The sequence below is a fragment of the Microtus ochrogaster genome, unplaced genomic scaffold (assembly GCF_000317375.1).
Source record: "Microtus ochrogaster isolate Prairie Vole_2 unplaced genomic scaffold, MicOch1.0 UNK5, whole genome shotgun sequence".
Classification (NCBI taxonomy): Eukaryota; Metazoa; Chordata; class Mammalia; order Rodentia; family Cricetidae; genus Microtus; species Microtus ochrogaster.
In genome coordinates this window covers 4,493,502-4,499,046 of record NW_004949103.1, presented here as the reverse complement: position 1 = coordinate 4,499,046, position 5,545 = coordinate 4,493,502, and the positions used below count along the sequence as shown (strand labels likewise).

General features: G+C 48.8%; 1 pseudogene; it reads left to right on the top strand.

Annotated features, from left to right (window-relative positions):
* Positions 1-5,020, top strand: part of LOC106144320 — an 8,779-nt pseudogene extending 3,759 nt beyond the window's left edge.
* The last annotated feature ends 525 nt before the right edge of the window (positions 5,021-5,545 follow it).

The window sequence follows — 5,545 nt, the reverse complement described above, 5'->3', positions numbered from 1 at the left end:
CAGTGCAATTCTGACCCAAACTAGCAGGTGGAAATTCACTTGGAACATCTAGAAAGAGCCATTGCAGACAATTTAGTGCTGGACTCAGGTTTCAGACCTCGAGTTCTATGGTACCAAGTGCTACCATGATCTAAAAGCTTAGGAGTGACTTCTCCATTAATTCAAGGCCAGGTCCAGAGATGCAACTGGACAACAGTAGTGTTTATGTTGTGGCCTTCAAATTGAAGCCTGAATTCTACCTAGAAATGAAGACTGTGGTTGAAATCCTTAAACAACCAAAGCCAACTTCTCTCCTACTCTAGGAGATGCCTCAGCCATGTCAAATACCCAAACACTGGCCTAAAAGGAAGAATCTATCCATGGCGGCAGTGACACAGAAGAACAGGAGCTATTCCCAAAGAAGCATGATCGAATGGGGAAAACACTTGGTTTCTTGGCTCTCCCACAGAGGGTGAGCAAAGAAGAAGGCCACCGTGATGGTGATACAGTGATCGACCACACGGACTGTCTTTGGGTTCTTGAACAGGGCAGAGTCTGTAGCAGAGCCTGGTATATGGTTATGCTTAAGTATTTATTCCCTTCACAATAGGAGGAATCAGAAAGGCAGAGAATGCATCAGCTGCAGGCTGACCTGGGCTATATTCTTCTGAAATTTACAGGGCATTCTAAGGGATAGCAAGGAAATGACATAGGAAGGATAAAACAGTCTGGATGCCAGATCAACAGCTGCATCTGGGATCTGACCATGGTCAGCTTTCTCTGCGTCCCCCATTAGCCACAGTGACACTGTCTAGTCAGAGCACAGCACAGACAGCCTCCAAGCTAGCTCAGCTTAACTATGATAATGACAGTGTCTGAAGCCACCTATGTCGACACAGAACTGCTAGCCTAGACATGAGCCATAGGGTCTATTCTCATTACCTTATTCACAAGCAAAGGCCACTGGGCAAGCTGTAAAATCCATACCAGTTCCACAAAAACAAATGTCACAAATATCTACCTTTCCTGTACCATCAATTCCTTCTATGTTTGGTCTAGAGAGATCTATGACCTTTTTCCAGTCACAGAAAACAAAATTTATAGGGTTTAACAAAGCAAAGAGAAGGCACAAGGAACAGGAAGAGAGGGAGGACAAGCGAGATAAAAGGCGTAGCCGTGAGTTAAAGTAAGATCTTGGCCACAACAGTACGCAGTGTAGAGCAACCTAAGAAGTGCCAGGACAAGGATAGGGGAGACAAAAGGCAGCCACGAGTGGACCGAGATCAGTGTGCCTATTGCAAAGAGAGGACACTGGATTAAGGACTGCCCAAAACATCCAGCTGAACCCAAGAAAAAGGCAGTTCCTGTCCTGACCTTGGAAGACAGTGATTAGCATGGTCAGGGCTCAGAGCCCCCCCCCCTGAGCCCCAGGTAACCCTTCTAGTGGGGGGGGGCACCCTTCCATCTTTTTGGTAGATACTGGAGCCCAGCATTCGATCCTCACACAAGCAAATGGACCTTTGAGTTCAAAAACCTCTTGCGTTCAGGGGGCCACCGGGGGATAGATATACTGATGGACCACAGAAAGAAAAGTTAAACACTGGTCAAGTGACTCATTCCTTCCTCATGGTGCTGGAATGCCCCTACCCACTGCTGGGCAGAGACCTCCTGTCCAAAGTTGGGGCACAAATTCACTTCTCAGAAAGTGGGGTCTCAGTCACTGACAATACTGGCCAGGCTCCTCAAATTCTAACTTTAAGATTAGAAGACGAACATAGACTGTTTGAACTGCCTCCTCCCCCGGAGCTGCCCATCGATGATGAATGGCTCTGTGATTTCCCCCAGGCCCGGGCAGAAACTGCAGGTATGGGGCTGACAAGCAATCAACCTCCATTGATAATAGAGCTAAAACCATCAGCCTCTCCAGTTTCCATAAGACAATATCCCATGAGCCGCGAGGCCCTAGAAGGAATCAGGCCCCACATTCAGAGACTTTTAAAACTGGGCATCTTAAAGGCCTGCCATTCCCCCTGGAACACACCTCTTCTCCCAGTAAAGAAGCCAGGCACAGGGGACTACAGACCAGTCCAAGACTTAAGGGAAGTTAACCGCTGTACTCTAGACATTCATCCTACGGTGCCTAATCCTTATAATCTCTTAAGTACCCTGCCTCCGACCCATGTATGGTACTCAGTACTTGATTTTAAAGATGCTTTTTTCTGTCTAAGACTTAGCCCTCAGAGCCAGCCATTGTTTGCCTTTGAATGGAAAGATCCCGATTCAGGAGTTTCTGGGCAGCTCACCTGGAGGAGACTACCCCAGGGATTTAAAAATTCTCCAACTCTATTCGACGAGGCCCTACACCAGGATCTGGCCAGTTTTTGCACCACCAATCCAGAGGTAATCTTACTCCAATATGTAGATGACCTCCTGCTGGCTGCAGAGACTGAGCAGGAATGCCTCAGAGGGACTCAAGCCCTACTCACCAGATTAGGTGAACTAGGCTACAGGGCATCTGCTAAAAAGGCCCAGATCTGCAAGAAGCAAGTAGCCTAACTGGGGTACCTCTTGGAGGGTGGACAGAGATGGCTAACAGACAGTCGGAAGCAGGCCGTGGCACAAATTCCCCCTCCCAAAGGGGCATGAGAGGTCCGAGAGTTTCTGGGAACTGCCGGTTTCTGTAGGTTATGGATACCAGGTTTCGCTGAAATGGACGCCCCACTGTATCCCTTACCAAAGCCAACGTCCCTTTCTCCTGGGGAGAGGACCAACAACGGGCTTTTGATAAAATAAAAAGGGCCCTCCTTTCGGCCCCTGCTTTGAGTCTCCCTGATGTCACCAAACCATTCACCTTATACGTAGATGAGAACAAGGGGGAGTAGCAAAAGAGATGCTGACTCAGAAACTGGGACCCTGGAAAAAGCCAGTGGCCTACATCTCCAAAAAGATGGACAATGTGGTGACAGGATGGCCCCCTTGCCTCCGTATGGTAGCAGCTGTAGCTACCCTGGTCAAAGATGCAGATAAACTGACTCTGGGCCAACCGCTGACTATAATAGCACCTCATGCTTTAGAGACTGTACTTCATCAACCCCCAGATAGATGGCTCTCGAATGCCCGCATAACCCACTACCAGTCGCTATTGCTCAACCCTGAACACATCACATTTGGAAATGCGATGCTGCTGAACCCCGCCACCTTGCTTCCCAATTCGGAACCCACTGTTTGAGTACCTCATGACTGTCACCAGATATTGGCAGAATACCACGGAACCAGGGAGGATTTGACTGATTGCCGGCTTCCTGATGCAGATTATACCTGGTTCACAGATGGCAGCAGCTTCTTCAAAGAAGGTGAGCGAAAGGCGGGGGCGGTGGTGGTGGATGGACAAAATACCATATGGGCACGGGCATTGCCCCCAGGAACCTCTGCCCAAAAGGCAGAATTAATAGCCCTTACTAAGGCTTTAGAGCTAGCAAAAGGACAAAAAGTAAACATATACAGACAGCCGTTACGCATTTGCAACAGCCCATGTCCATGGGGAAATTTATCAAAGAGGACTGCTAACCTCTGCTGGAAAAAAAAAATAAGACTGAAATCCTGGGACTATTAAAGGCCCCAAGAAGGTGAACATTATTCATTGCCCAGGACATCAGAAGGGCGATGAGCCAATTGCCAAAGGAAACCAGATGGCAGATGAGATGGCTAAAAAGGCCACGCTTAACTCAAGTATCCTTGGCAGAGGCACCCTCCTCCATAGAAGATCATTTCCAATATTCAACCCAGGATCTAGAGACTATTCAGAAACTTAATGCAGACTTTGATGGACAACAAGAAGTTTGTAAATATCAGGGCAAAACCGTGTTGCCCAAGAAAGATGCCTTTGAGCTGGTCACTCAAATGCATCGATGGACTCATTTAGGGCATAAAAAGATAAAATCTGTCTTTTCCATAAGAGATTTATATATTCCAGATCTTAACTCACTCATACAGCAAGTGACATTGACTTGTGTCCCCTGCGCCAAGGTAAATGCAAAACGGCAAAGTGCCCCAGAGGGCATAAGAATAAGGGGAGACCGACCTGGTACTCATTGGGAAGTGGACTTTACTGAAATAAGGCCAGGAAAATACGGTAATAAGTATCTCCTAGTTTTTATAGACACCTTCTCCGGTTGGACTGAAGCTTTTCCCACCAAACGAGAAACGGCTCAAATGGTGGTGAAGAAGATACTAGAAGATATTTTTCCTCAGTTTGGCCTGCCCAAGGTAATCGGGTCTGACAATGGCCCAGCCTTTGTCTCCCAGGAAAGTCAGGGTGTAGCCAAGACACTGGGGATTAATTGGAAATTACATTGTGCATACAGACCCCAGAGTTCAGGACAGGTAGAAAGGATGAATAGAACCATAAAGGAGACTTTGTCCAAATTAGCTTTGGAATCTGGCATTAGAGACAGGGTACAGCTCCTTCCCCTAGCCCTGTTCCGGGTGCGGAACACCCCTTCTCGGCTTGGACTTACTCCCTATGAGATCCTATATGGGGGGCCTCCCCCATTGGCCTCCTTTAGGGCCCCTCCTGACTCCGCTACTCACAAACCTGATTTGCAGGTGCGGCTAAAAGCACTTCAGATCGTCCAGGCCCAAGTGTGGAGACCCCTAGCTGCTGCCTACCAGCCTGGGCATCCCGAGATCTCTCATCCGTTCCAGGTTGGCGATTCTGTGTACGTGCGGACACATCGGTCCCAGAACCTTGAACCTCGCTGGAAGGGACCCTACACCGTGCTTCTTACGACACCTACTGCCCTCAAAGTGGACGGTATTGCAGCCTGGATCCACGCGTCTTACGTCAAGCGGGCACCTCCACAGGACAACCCAGAACTTTCCAAATGGAAGCTTCAGCGTACCCAAAACCCTCTAAAACTGAGACTAGTCAAGGAAGCCTGATCCTACCAGGCTTGCTGTTCTTTGCCCTGGTGTTTCCCTCCACACATAGTGCTAAGAACCCTCATACACCTCAGGACTTAACTTGGACTCTAACTTTGAAACTGGGCAAGTCTTAAGGCTAGCCATTGGAGTTCACCCCCTGGGTACCTGGTTCCCCCAGCTAGAATTTGACCTATGTGTTTTAGCAAGAGACTCTTGGGGGGGGATACTGAACGAACTCCCGGGAATTCTTATCCTACATGCAGATATTCTGAATGGTATGTTTGTCCTGGGGGAAGACGAACCTGGCAATGCGGGGGGGGGGGGGGGGGGGGGGGGGGGGGGGGGGGGGGGGGGGGGGGGGGGGGGGGAGTGTTTTATTGTGCTACCTGGGGATGTGAAACCAGTGTCAGTACCTCCTGGTTGGCGGCTAGCAAAGAAGACTTAGTCTCTTTCACTCGTACCACACCAGGGGAATCTGAAAATCACAATCACCTTCACGGAGAAAGGAAAAAGGCTAATTGGTTAACAGGCAATATTTGGGGTTTACGGTTGTATAACCCAGGAGGGGAAGACATAGGGATTCTGTTCACTCTATGAATTATTGTAACACCTCCCAGGACCATGGCACTAGGGCCCAACCCGG